The sequence below is a fragment of the Pteropus vampyrus genome, unplaced genomic scaffold (genome assembly GCF_000151845.1).
Source record: "Pteropus vampyrus isolate Shadow unplaced genomic scaffold, Pvam_2.0 Scaffold916, whole genome shotgun sequence".
NCBI lineage: Eukaryota > Metazoa > Chordata > Mammalia > Chiroptera > Pteropodidae > Pteropus > Pteropus vampyrus.
This window is the reverse complement of record NW_011889697.1, coordinates 41,193-56,349: the sequence shown is the minus strand read 5'-3', so window position 1 is coordinate 56,349 and position 15,157 is coordinate 41,193. Positions and strand designations below refer to the sequence as shown.

At 36.6% G+C, this 15,157-nt stretch overlaps 1 pseudogene; it reads right to left on the bottom strand.

Annotated features, from left to right (window-relative positions):
• Window positions 1-4,912: 4,912 nt before the first annotated feature.
• Window positions 4,913-5,031, bottom strand: LOC111734261 (annotated as a pseudogene).
• Window positions 5,032-15,157: the final 10,126 nt, after the last annotated feature.

The window sequence follows — 15,157 nt, the reverse complement described above, 5'->3', positions numbered from 1 at the left end:
ATAAGACCCTTGTTATGCTTTTAACAAATAATTTAGAGATGACTCCTGTATAAACTTCTCTGACCAAAAGATAACTCAGATTTTTCTCCAGGTTGGACCTATGGGGCCCCTCTCCATAATGATCTTTAGTTAAAGACTCATAGAAAAAGAACTTGAGGCTTCTCTTGAAACATTTTTAGAGAGAGAAAAGGAAGGGATGGTGTTAAGAACACTTCTTGGCACTTTTGTCGTATTGGATTATAAAGAAAAAAATTATCTGTGAAGGAGCAGCAAAATATAGATTTTACACTTAAAACAGAATTCAAGTAAAATAAAGTGCATATAAAGTAAAAATTGATGGTTAACTAAGCTCAAGTTATTATGACAACAATAAAGGGCTCATTTTAAGTGGAGGACAGGCTAAAGTTTTGTACTAAAAAATGTCACAATAGCAGCAGAGTGATTGTTCAATAGATTTGAAGTAAAGGAAACGAGTATCACTATAAAGACTTTGTTCCTCTGATTTATCTTATTTTTCCTTTAAATAATGTCCAAATAAACCATATATTTTGGAAAGAGAATAGAAAATCTCTTGGCTTGGAATCAGACAAAGAAGTGGAACATAGCTGTTTCTGAAAGCTTTGCTAAGGATTTCATAATTAAATTGTTGAAACCTTGACTCTATCATAATGTCTTTCTTTGGAATATGTAAATTAACTTTAAATACTAATCTTCAGGTCCCAAAGAGGCCTGTTGTGAATGGGAACATAAAATAAATTTCTCTCTGCTTAGAGCCTAAGATGAATGTTCATGTCGTATATTTGAGGGTTCTGGCAATCGCCTCAAGAGAATGCTTGAAAAAAGCTTAATGAAAGGAATATTTTTAGATGTACGATCAGAATCAAGGAAAACCTACAAGAGAAGGTGACTCACCCTGGGGCTAGCAACATCCAGAAGGCTTCATCAATCCTAGGCCTAAAGAAACAGAGGAGGAAGAAATTATCCTAGCCTGAGGAGACCTGTAACTGAGGGAGAAAAACACCGGACAGGATGGGTGGACTTTAGTCCACGAAAGCAAGGATCTTACAGTGTAAATAGCCTGACCACTCTCTCCTGCCGACGCCTCCCAAACCCAATCAGAAGCAAGAGGACGAGGAAAAGCACTTGATGTAGTGCATAGAAGTCAATCTCCAGGGCATAGAACAGGACGGAGAAAAGACCTGAAGAGGAAAACAGAGCGTCCAGCCCCCTGATACTGGGGTTTATTGCTGCCCTACCACTCAGGCGAAGATGTATGTGTGTCCTAAGTGGATGTATGGGCATATCTATACTGCATTTTGATCGATGTAGAAAGACAAGTAACTCAAATGAAAACAATAGTCCAATATAGATTTTAGTGCCTTAATTAAATTTTCCAGGTAATTGCCCAATCTCTACTTCTTCTATTCTCTCTGGATACAGTACACACCACAGGCAAAATTCTGCCTAGAAGTACAAGTGACTCAGATATTGTTTGCTTTCAGCCATTTAATAATTAATCCCAAGAACCACAAATGAACCAAATCTTTAGGAGGCTTGTATTTTTAATTTTACACTAGAAATATGACTGATTGTCTAGCAGTTCCCCTCAAAGGGTGGTTATGAGAGGAACTGATGATATTTATTAATTAAGTGTGCTCAGTTTTAGAAGGAGAAAAGTTTTCCTCTGTATTTATGCTATGGTTTGAACCTATGGACATCCATTAGCAATTGCCGGGCTGATGTAGAACCCTTATTCTTCTTCTTCAAACGTAGAAAGTTTAGTCTTCATGTTAGCTTCTAGTTAAGGAACTGCTCCTTAACTACTAAGGAGGCAGGAAAGGATTCAGGGACCTCCACATAATATCCTGCACATTCAAAGGATTCCTTGGGCATTGAATGAGCTGTTAGAATTGAACAACACAACCTCAATAGCTACTCTGCTTATGTGCTTTGAGTTATGACATTGATGAAATTATTCATCAGTTGCCTACTGTGAGTGTAATGTTAAGGCCTTTACATTCCTCGTCACGTTTATTCTTTCTAACATTCTACATTTTAAAGATAAGGACACTGAAGTTTAGGAAATTTGAGTAATTTACTCAAGTCACCCCTAAAGAAATAAAAAAAGATTTTAACCCATGCTGTTCTGACATCAAAGGTATTCTTTCCACTAAATTACACTGAGAGTATCAGTTTTGATCGTTTGCTTTTTAAAAGCCTTACAATATTGGAAAGTAGCTCCGTTATCATAGTGAAATTATATAATCATAAACTTGAATGGGCCATGTAGAACTTTAGAGATTGCTTTGTTACTTGAGTATATACCAAATGCTGATCCCACATGTATGTGCCACTTAACCAAAACAGCCTCTAGATAAATGCTTCTAAACCACCTCTAACACGCAATGATCATCCTCCTTCTCTAGCATCTCTTGCTCATTTCTATGCCATTAGAGATTTATGTGCAGATAATCTGATGAAAACTTGGCTTTTTCTCTTATTAATCTACCATACGCACCCTGTCTGGACCACATTCTGATTATCTGGCCGACCCAAGTCTCCAATTTCTATTAAAAGAACCTTCAAGTTCACAGAAAACGGACATGAACTTTTGCCCCAAACACTGTAAATTCAGTGCAGTGTTGTCTATTTGGAGATCTGCCAGATGTGAGATATGAGAGCCAATGGAGAATGTTACTAAAATGCGGGCGGAGGTCTCGGCTCTCCTCCAGGATTCCTGCCCTCCAAGAGGAACCTCTCTTCCCTCCTTCTTATTGGACTACCATTGAGACATGCACATCACAACACAAGAACACCAAAGGAGCTTCAATCTGCCACTCCAGGTACTTCTCTAAGACTGCCTGCTGCTTTTCCCAAGAAACCCTTTACAAACATGAAAACTCTGTAAATGTTACTGACTTCCCAGGAGACAACAAGGAATGACTTATGTAAATTAATGAGAAAGCTCTTTGAAATTTCAGACTCCGAAATGTAGATGATATCCATTTTAGAAGTATCAGAGAAAAATCAGCACAAATAAATTTGTTGAAGCAAGGAGGAAAATCAGTGTTTTGTTTTGTTTTGTTTTTACGTAAAACTATAACAAAAAATACAATCCAACTAAGAAAAATCAGATTTTTTTTTCACATAACTTAGAGAACTCTCAGAAAAATGGGGAATTCTATGATTGACCTTCTGCTCTCCCAACTCTAAATAAAAGAGACCCTCCTATCTCAGTCAACTGAAGAAAATTTTTAGTTTCTCAGGGTCTAATACCTTCCCTTCTCAGACCTAGTTTTCTCTAGGTTTCCTTGTAGCTTAATGACAGGTCAAGCTATATCTGAGGTGTGTTGTTATGTTCTAAGAATTATATTTTTAGAGAAATATAAGCCAGTTGGGAACTGTTCAAAGTGTACGGTAGAGAGGGGAATATCTATATACATACAAACTCCCTGGATTTGAGAGTGAAGGGACTTTACTCTCCTGTGGATTCTTCTCTACTGGTCACCACTGAACCGAGAGCTTCATGATATATAGTGTGTCTGGACTCAAAATTTTTTTGTGATAGCAGTGCCAAGCGGAAAAGTTTGGGAACCCTGAATTAGAGGGGAAAGCAGTTATTGCTCTTCTCTTGTCCGCCTCTTGCAAAGGCTATGATCATTCCCATTTCTGTTCTGCTTTTCGTGGGTTCCCTGCCTCTTTGTCCCCTAGAGAATAGTAGTAAATGGCAGTATCTGCCCTCTGAACCTGGAGGATGAGCAGTGAAGAGGAGAATCGTTTATACGTCATGTTGTAGCGTCCCTGCCGAGAAGGCCTTGAGCCTTTTACAAGGACTCAAGCACATGTCCTGGGAAGGGAAGGTACCAGAAGAAGTTGTAAGCATTGGATATAGAGTGATTACAGATTTGCATCATGGCTCCCTCCGAAGATACCACAGATGAATGCTAAAATACTCCATACTTGTTCTCTGCAACTGCAGGAAAACAAAAAAGGCTTTGAGTTTTATGCTGCTATTTGCTTACTGATGGCCTTTTAGGTGCAGTAAGTATTAATAAATCTGGAATTTGGAGATTTTTTTAATTATTCCAAATTTTAAAACAACAACATACGCTTTTGTAAGACCCGAAGGTGCAGGAGCCTACTCACCCTTCCAGAGACAGCCGAGAAGGAGCCCCAATCCCAGGCCTCCAGCCATAGCCGAAACACAGAGCTGGTCTCAGGCCTCAGCCGGAAGTGTGACGCTCACCAGGAAGCTGACTTAAGACCCCTCATTTTGCATTTTCTCCTTTGTGTCAATGACATCATCAGCCAGAATCTGTGAACTATAGAAGAGAGACTACAGTCCTGAGGCTGCTTAATGGCAGCTTCAACTGTGTTTTCTTCTGGGAAGGCTATCTTAAAAGGGAATGTAGCCTTTCTGAGGTCACCACAGTCATGCAAATTTAATCACTGGAGCAGCTTGCTTTCTTCTCTACAGGTGTCATAAGTCACATAATTGAAGGTCAACTGCTTCATCATTCATATAAAAGTGATGTATTCACACAAAAAGCATACTGAACTTATCACATGTGATATGATGACATTCTAACGTGTTAAATATAATGATCATGAACTCTTAGTAACTGCGGTAGATGAGAGATGGGCTTTTTTAAGGCATGAAAATTATTATGTAAACATATTCATCAAAACTCCTGGCATCCAAAGTTGTTTCTGAAACAAGTATAGAAAAAAATCTCAGTTGTATTTTTCCGTAACCAAAAGAACCAGGGTCAAGAAAGACACAGAAGCTGCATTTGGAGATGATCTTTTCTAAATGGTGCCTACCTTCATTTCATAGCCTGAGACCGTCCCCTCTGTTATTAACGCAGGGCTTAATAGTTCTCCCTCCGGCTTTTTTTTTTTTTTTTTTTAACACCTACAGCACCTGGTATTCCTAGGTGGTCTCCCATCCAAGTACTAACCAGGCCTGGCCCTGCTTAGCTTCTGAGATCAGATGAGATAGGGCATGTTCAGGGTAGCATGGCCATAGACTTCCCTCTGGCTTTTATTGTTTTATACAGCTTTTCTTGGGATTTTCTTTGAAAAAGAAAAGTAAACATGATTTGTGGCAATTCAAAGTTTATACAGTAGAGTTTTTGATGTGCCCCACCACCTAGAAGACTACATGGGAACAGATACAAAATCACTTCCCTGAGCCGCCTCTGAGACAATCCTCACAGATTCGCACAGCTTAAGATTTCATGCCCTTTGCTTTTGTTCAAATTCCTGATTCTGATTCTGTTTCCATAGGGATATGAAGACTATCCAGAGGAAATAACTGCCTACTTGGAAAGCTTTCTAGTTACCAAAAGATGTTCTTCATCCTAGTGAGTGGTATTTAAACACTTTCGTGGAGTGAAATATTTCTCTTTCTCATTCAAAGATGGTTGCTTGATTCATTTCCTTTTTTTTTTTTTTTACCTTTGCTTCAGTATTCTATTCTAAAGCAACATGTACAGATTCTACCAAGATCTTCTAATCATCAGTCATTTCATGTTTTGTGTTTCTGCAATCAAAGCAGTAATTCTCAGGCTTCATTTTTCTCTCAGAATTCATCCTTAAATACTAAACAGTTCTCCAGAGTGTGACTAGACTTTGTGATTCTCTGCCTCCTGGATATGTTCTGTGTGCATAGCTCGGTTCATTGGCCACATTCATCATTTACATAAGTTAATCACCCCGTAACCACAACAATTTTAACAAGGTCCACTGGGGAACCCAACTCCCTTTGCTAACTGCTATTCTTCCACAGAGAAGCATTTAGAGAGCAGACAGAGAGTAATCAGTGAGAATGAGAGTTATAATAAATCGCTAGAAGAATCCTCTGCTTATCTGTGGTGTTAGCATGAGCCAGAGGAACACAGGAGATTAATTAAAAAGTTTAATTTTCCTCTGGGTCATCTTAATAGGCAGTCCCTATTGGCCTGTAATTTGTCAAAAGTAACCAAACTCTGGGCTTCTTCCTTCCCTGAACTTTATGTGTGTTTCAGTTACAAACAGCTAACCTCTTGAGTGCCATTTGACCCAGCAGAGCAGAAGCAAATTAGTACCCTACGACTCTATTCCTTTGTGCACAGCTCCCTTCATCATTAAGAGAAAGTGTAAAGAGAGGATTTTTAATCTAGAGTATAGTTAACTACTTGACTAGGGCCCTGTGTGGATAGTTAGTCCACACAATCCACTTAGTATTTTCATTTCCAGCTGAATTGGTCTGTCATCATAGCCCCAACTAGGTATGAAGTTCAAGAGAATAAATATATTATCTAAGAAATTTGGAGCTGGAAGAAGTCTTAGAGTCTATCTGCTGTAGCCCATTCATTTTGCAGGAGAGAAAGCAGATGCTTTAGGAGGTTATTTGCCTAAGGTCACACAGAATGTTTGTGATTGAACCAGATCTAGAACTCTAGTCTCCTGTTTGGTGTTCTCCTGGCAAAAATATAAGAATGTCTGCCACCTGAAGACAAGTTTGGAAAAAAATTAAGAAATCACTTTAATTAAATATTGGTTAAGGAAACATAGCGCCCAATTATTTCCTCCTTTGAAAATTTGAAATCTGTCTCATATTTTCCATTTTCTCACCATTCTCATTGCCATTGTTCTAATTAATTCACACTCCTAATGCTGCCATAGCCTCCTTGCTTTGGCTTTCATATTCCAGTCATTCCTATTTCTAATCTACCTTGTATATCACTGCCAAATAATCTTCCTAAAAGATCATGTCTCAATCTACTTAATAAAATAAACTGTATAATCTTAATATCACTGCTCTGCTTAATTACCCAAGTCGTATCGAGTGAAGGGGGATCTAATTATATTTTTTGCTTCAAGTTCCTGTTCGATGACTCCAAATAATTTGTTTAAATTTGTCGAATTCATTGGCTTATGCTCTCCACTTTAATCACATATTAGATTTTTAGATATAGCAACATTTATTTCTGGGCTTTTTACTGTAGATGTTCCATGCATCTTTCAGTTTATTATATATGTTCCACCCTTTTTTTGATAAACATATCTATATAAATTGGGAAAACAAACTGATATATCTATGCAATCAAAATATCACTCAGCACTAAAAAGGAGTGAATCACTGATACAAGAAATGACATATATGGATCTCCAAATAATTATGTTAAATGAAAGAAGCCAAACCAAAACAGTGCATACTGTCCATTTACATAAAATTCTAGCAATTCTGAAAAAGGCAACTAATCAACAGTGACAGTAAGCACATCAGTGGTTGCCTAGGAAAGGGAGATTGGGTACAAGAAGGAGCAAAAGGGGGAATTACAAAGGAACACAAGAAAATGTGGGAGAATGATGGTTATAATCACTAATTTTATTATGGTGATGGTTTCATGGGTGTATACATATGTCAATATTCATCAAACCGTAAGCTTTACATATGTTCCGTTTATTACATGATAGTTATACCTCAACGAGTCTGTTATGAACAAAAGAATAGACATTCTGAACTAACCATTATGACATCACTGGTGACCTTCATGGGGATGGGTTCCATAAATAGTAGGTGTTATGGAATGAATGTTTATGTCCTCCTAAAATTCATGTGATGAAATCTTAACCCCCAGTGTGATAGTATTTGAAGGAGAGGTCTTTGGGACGTAATCAGGGTTAGATTAGAACATGAGATTGGGACCCTCATGATGAGATTAATGCCCTTATAAGAAGTGGAGGAGACACAGGATCTCTCTATCTCTCTGCTCTCCTCCATATGAAGACACAATAAGGTGACCATCTTCAAAGCAGGAAGAGAGCTCTCACCAGACACAAAACTGGCCTGCACCTTGATCTTGGACTTCTCAGCCTCTAGAACTGTGAGAAATAAATGTTTCTTGTTTAAATCACCCAGCCTATGGTACTTTTATTATGAGCCCAAACAAAGACAGATATAAAAACTCAACTACAAGAAGTAAAGAGTGAGTGGATAGTCAGGTATTAGAAACAAATAATTTGTTGAAGAAATAACAGAAATAGAACAGTAACCCAATCGGACAACAGGCTCAAGATTAGAAATTTTTTAATTATAGGAAAGTTCTAAGTATGTTTGTAGGCTACAGGAATTGAATCAGTAGAATAAAATTGAAGACATCAATGAGTGAGGCAGTAAATGATGGAATAAAGTCCCAACAGAGAATGAAGATATTTACCGCAAAAATTGAGAAGCTTCCCCCAAAGAATTTGGGAGACGACCCCAGGAATGCAAGATGCAAGTATATCTCTAAAACTCTCTTAGCAACTTTGAAATCTACATGCATTTGCCCAGTTATCTTTAACACCAATTCTACCTCTGGGATGTTTTCCAAAATTATCTTCACTTTTTACAAAGTCTTTAAACATCTTACTAAAGTCTTTGAACATACACTGTTTTAGATCACAAATTCAATTTAAAACCTTGTAAATTTCTTTCAGGTATAAGTCCTGCTTTGCTAACTTCACTCTACCCTTGCTGTGTACTCTCAAGCAAAGGGTTTTAGTGTATCTTGTTCTCTTTTCACAGTATCTGTTACAGCACAAAAATATGTGCCACTGTGACTCTATTCTACCCCTCCTAAGAGAGATTACAGGCAACATTCTAGTTTTGATGAGAAATATTCCCACTACTAGAGATTCAACAGTTGAATTCCTCAGAAAATGCAGCCCTGTTCCCCAACTTTCCTTGGACTGTTGTTATTAAAACATGGTGTCATACATGATGGAGCTGTGGCTGCAAGAGGTCTACACTTTTTCCCTTTCCTGAAGTATCATCAGGGAGAGCCATAGAACTTGAAAGACAGCAGGTATGTATATCGCTGAAGAAGGAGAAAAGTAAGATTTTATGAAATAATGAAAAGATTGGCATGTGATTTTCATACAAAAGAATGCTTATGAGTTCAAAAATAGCCAAATTAAATGTGAAAAATTTTTAGCATATTTAATTCTGAATGTCTAACAACTAAACTCATTTAGCACCAATATCTGCACAGAAATTAGCTCCCTCACGTTGTCGCCTCCCAAACCTGGCTCTCATCTGCCTCATTCTGGAGTGAGGGAGGCAGGCTCATTCATCACAGGAAGGGACAGTGATTCTACACAGACACAGCTAGGGACAGTGATTCTACACAGACACAAGGCTTTTTTATTTATACTAGAAAAAGAGAAAAATGATTCCTCCCTCAGGCTCATTGGTTCACATTATCTGTCAGTTGCTAAAAAAAAATTCTAAATTGAACCAGTTCCTTCATAGCTAGCACAAGTTCTCTTTAAGTATGTAGTAAATCTGTGGTTTTGGAACTGGTCACAGTTTCACGTTATAAAGGCTATCTTATTTTACTGCTGTGAAAAAAAAAAAGGAAGAAAACAGAGCTATATTTAAGCACATTTTCATTGCTTCTGAAGCCTGTTTTTTCAAAGCTTATACCAGAATGTAATTCCTACAACCAGTCACAACTTAAAATCAGAGGATATTGTTAAAAGTTAAAAGAATAATACATTCTTTTTCTTCCTCATCCTTCTCCTACAGCATTTTATAGAAAATGAAAGCCAGATTTAATCAGGCACATTTTTAGAGTAATATTTGTTGTGTGGTGTGGTGTGTGTGTGTCAGTATGTGTTTGTGTGTGTAAGTGTGTGTGTAAGAGAGAGAATGAGAAAGAAGATAAAGGAAAGAGAGCTAGAAAAACTACACCTATGAATGGGAGGAATAGCTTGTATATAATTAACCTAAAACTTGTGATTCCTTAAAGAATAAATCCTCATTTTTATCACAATGGATGAGATGAGTGATTTAGTCTCTTAACTATAGGTAGGTAAGGCAACAACATCCTATCACTAATAAAAAATATGAAGTTTAGCTTTTTTATAACATCTGACATGCTGCTTATATCTTATCTTATTATTCTACAGAATATCAGGCAATAGCATATTAAGCTTTCAATAATAATATTCATTAAGATTTGAATATATACAAACTAAATTAGAAAAAAAGTAATACAAGAATATTTTTAATTATCCATATCATAACATTAAACATCAAGTTTTTAAAATCAGCATCAGTGTAGATGTGAACACAGGTCAAAGAACTGAAACAAGCGTATTGTATGAACTGTCTATGTGGATGATGACAACTGCCAAAATCTTCAAGGAAAGGGAGAGGACGGTTAAAGATACAAGACAGGGTTGCAGTGGAAATTTGATAGAATTTTCTTCAAAGGTTAGGGAATTTTTACGAGGGAGGGAAAAAAAAAGGACTCCTTCCAAACTTGAGTCCTAGCTTGGGAGAAAAATGCCTGCACTATTTAAGAGGGTTGCAAGAGACAGACACATAGAGCAGGAATGTAAAGGCAATGTGCAGAAATGAGGCCGAGGATTCTACTTGCAAAATGCTCACTAGAGGGCATAATAAAGGGTTTCTATGGTCAGAGAAGAATAAGAGCTTGACTAGGGAAAGTACCAAGATTTAAGGAGATAAGAATCAATGGGGGCGAACGGAAGGTTCAAAAATATGAAGACTGAGATAACAGGCAGACAGGGCTTGATGGGATTAAAATGGCTGATCTCTTTTGAGAGGGTAGGTGAGGAAATCTAATTGTGGCCTCTTCTTGGGGTCAGACACCTGCATAGTTTGTATTGAGGGGCAGAATGATGGTCTCACTAGAAGCCTGCAAGCTCTGTTGGTTCCCTTCCCTCCTGCTATGAGAGATGTGAAGGCTGAGACAGAAGGTCACATCGCACGGTTAATTCCTATTGCATTTACTGATAACATGACTCTAAAGCCTTTTCAAAGCATTTCCTTAAATTCCTAAATAAAAGTCATCTTCATTCACTATATTGTAAATGTCTCATAGGAAAGAATCATTACTTTTATGGACATTTTTATCTTCTACTACACTAAGTATAAAACTGTACAAACCCTAGATGATTGTGCTGATAATTGTTTTCAGCAGGGAGTCAGTTACCTTTTAGAAGTGAGGACCATATCTTTTTTGTCTTTTGGAATGGAAAGAATAGAATGGGAAGAAAGAAACTCAGTCAATAAGGTCAAAAAAGCCCCAAAGGTTTATTTCTCCCCTATACCAATAAAAATTTCTGTATGATTTAACAAGCAATTACAGTTGATATTCAATATTATAATAGTTTCAGGTATACGACATAGTGGCTAGATATTTATATAATTTATGAAGTGATCCCCTTGATAAGTCTAGTACTCACCTAGCACTACATATAGTTATTACAATATTATTGACTATATTCCTTATGTTGTACTCTACATCCCTATGACTATTTTTTAACTGCCAATTGGTATTTTTTTAATCCCTTCACCTTTTTCACCCAATTCCCCAACCTCCTTCCATCTAGCAACCATCAGTTCGTTCTCCATATCTATAAATCTGTTTCTATTTTGTTTGTTGATTTTGTTTTTTTAGAATCCATATATAAGTGAAACCATACGGTATTTGTCTTTCTCTGTCTGACTTATTTCACTTAGCATAATACCCTCTAGGTCTATCCATGTTGTAGCAAATGATCAGGTTTCATTCTTTATTATGGCCAAGTAATATTCCATTGTATATATGTATCACCTCTTCTTTTTTTTCTTTTTTCAATAAATAAGGAGAAGCTATTTCATACCAAACCATAGGGTAATAAGTATGTGGCTGCATCTAATAACAGTTGTAGACTTAAGCTGATAAAACTGTCTGTAAACAGGCCAAAAGTAGCAGAAAGGATTAGGGACTATTCTGATGCTGCCTCCCCTGGCCTTGGTCATGGGTTGTTAGTTACACACAGATCAATATCTGCATCCTGTTAGGAAACCATTCTAAATCACTACTATTTTAAAAACTTCTTTCAGTATTTGCATTATCTTTTTAAATTCTTGCTTTATTCTTTTTTAAACTTTATTATTAGTTTCAAGTATACAATACATTGGTTAGACATTGATATAGTTTATAAAACAATCCCCATAATTGCTCTCTCTCCTCTAGCTGTCCACCTAACCATTGCATTAATGCTAACTACATCCCCTATGTCGTGCTCCCCATTCCTATGACCATCTATCAACTAATAATTTGTACTTCTTTAACCTTTCACCCTATTCTCCTAGCCCCCCAACTTCCTCCCCTCTGGCCGTCACCAGATTGTCCTCTATATTTGTGAGTCTGTTTTTGATTAGTTTGTTCTTTCTGTCCCTTAGATTCCACAAATAAGTGAAATCACATGGTATTTACCTTTCTCAGTCTAACTTATTTCACTCAGCATAATAACCTCTAGGTCCATCCATGTCATTGCAAATGGTAAAATTTTATTTTTTATGGCTGAGTAATATTCCATTGTATATATAAACCATAACTTCTTTATCCAATCGTCTACTGATGGTCATTTAGGTTGTTTCCATATCTTGGCTTTTGTAAATTGTGCTGCCATGAACATAGGGATGCATAGATCTTTATGAATTATTATTTTGGTTTTCTTTGGATAAATTACCCAGAAGTACAATTACTGTGTCAAAAGGTATACCCACTTTCAATTTTTTGAGAAACCTCCAGACTGTTTTCCATAGTGACCGTACCAATTTGCATTCCCACCAACAGTGTATGAGAGTTCCCTTTTCTCCACATCCTCACCAACACTTCTTCTTTGATTTATTGATGATAGCCATTCTGCCAGGTGTGAGGTGATATCTCATTGTGGTTTTATTTTGCATTTCTCTGATGATTGGTGACTTCAAGCATATTTTCATATGACTATTGGCCATCTATATTTTCTCTTTGGAGAAATATCTGTTCAGGTCTTCTGCCCATTTTTTAATTGGATTGTTTGGGGTTTTTTGCTGTTGAATTGTATGAGTTCTTTACATATTTTGGATATTAACCTCTTATCAGAGGTATCATAAGTGAATACTTTCCCCCATTCAGTTGATTGTCTTTTTGTTTTGTTGATAGTTTCCTTTGCTGTGCAAAAACTTTTTAGTTTGATGTTCTTGCTTTATTTATTTATTACTACTGTTGTCATCATAGTAATAGAAGAAGAATTCTCTATTTCCATAGAATATTTTATGGTTATAAAGCACCTTCACAATAATGTTACCATTTTATCTTTAAACTCTGCTTAGGTAGATTGGGCAGAGAATAATATCTTCACTCTACAAATGAAAAATTTGAAGCAGGTACCTGACATGTTTATTATTTCAGTTCTGAAAAGTAGAGGAATCTCTTCACTGTATACTACTGAAAGGCAAAATGTCTTACATTTATTTTATTTCTTATAACACCCAGTTCTGTGTCCAGCACCTGTCGTTGACTGAATAAAGGAAGTAATTATTATAACTTGATGTTTGCCTGAATTACTGATTTTGACATTATACCGTGTCCTCTGTGCCCCCATTCTCAAACTTTCTACTTTCCATCAACTGTTAGTTGAAGGAAACAATCTGATATGGCTCAGGTTGAAGACTGTCTCATCCTGCAATTTTATTTCCACACAGCATATTCCTCAAAAATCTTCTATCATTAGAGTTTCATTGCTATTCTCTCTAACATTTGCTTCCATTCGCATCTGGGATCTATCTATTGTATGTGATACTCTATTATTCATTACACGATCCTCATTTCACTGTGGACCTGTTCCAGCTTGATGGCTCCTCTTCAACTGAGTAATCTTCCAGTATGTAAAGATCAGATCTTTGGCCAACTTCAGTAACTCGTGGCATTCTCAGAGTTAGTGCTTAGATCTTACAGTATTCATCCAGGGTTAAGATTCTTCTGGTTGGATTCATTAGGTTTAGAGAGAGCCCTCTCTTATGCTAGCAGTGTTGCTACACAGAACTAAGTTACCAACCTCTTTGCTATGAAACATATGTCACAAAACACATTTATTCCAAAAGCAATAAAAATTCAATTCTGAAATTAAATGTCTATTCATAGGTTCATTTACACACACACACACACACAAATGTTTTTAAGTACTGCATTATGCTTAGCACTGTGTTAGGTGCTAGGAATTTAATAAATGAATACGATAGTCTTATCCATCATAAACCCTTGCTTATTCATTGTGATTCTAACTCATCCTCTAACACCAGAGTTTAGAAGTTTGTGACAGAGAAAAGAGACCTAGTTCATTTCATGTTTTCTGTTTCTCGGGAGCATGTACAAGTGGCTAGATGCTGTCCTTCACAAATATTCCAGAAATTTGATATTAAACACAGACACACACAAAGCCTGATTTTTATTATAAACACTTCCTAGCACTAAGACCCAGTTGTAGAAAAAAAAATACAGATTTATTTTTTAATGCTTCAAAGGCATCTGACCAGCCAGCAAGAATACTAGAAGTAGACATGTCGAAAAATCTTGGACACTGTGGATACATTTCTGGTGACTTTTGCATTCAAAATCTCACCCATTTTCTTTTGTATATAAAGTATTCAGTTATTCCTATATTAATAAAAATTTCAATTAAATACCTATTTCATGATAGGTATTTTGTTAGGAGCTGCAAGAAGATAGAGAAAGGTACATAGTTTTTGTTCTCAAGAAACTTGCTATTCACAAGAAGAAACAAGGCTTGTCTTTAAAAACTCTATAATGAACCATATCAGTTGGCTCATTTAAGCCCATTATTAACCTAAAAAGCAAACGGTACCACCTCTTCTTTATCCAATCTTCTATTGATGGGTACTTAGGTTACTTCCAATCTGGCTATTGTAAATAACACTGCAATGAACATAGGGGTGCATACATCTTTTTGAATTAGTATTTTGGATTTTCTCTGATAAATATCCAGAAGTTGAATTGCTGGGTCATAAGGTAGTTCTATTTTTAATTTTTTGAGGAACTTCCCCACTGTTTTCCATAGTAGCTACACCAATTTGCAATCCCACCAAAAGTGCATAAGAGTTCCCTTTTCTCCAACAAAAATTGAGGGTTTCTTTCCTCGCCAACACTTGTCGTTTATTGATTTGTTGATGATAACCATCATGACAAGTGTGAGGTGATATCATTGGGGTTTTAATTTGCACTTGAGCGTGTTTTCATATATCTTTGGCCATCTGTATGTCCTCTTTGGAGAAATGGCTCTTCAGGTCATCAGCTCATTTTTAAATCGGTTTATTTTTTGG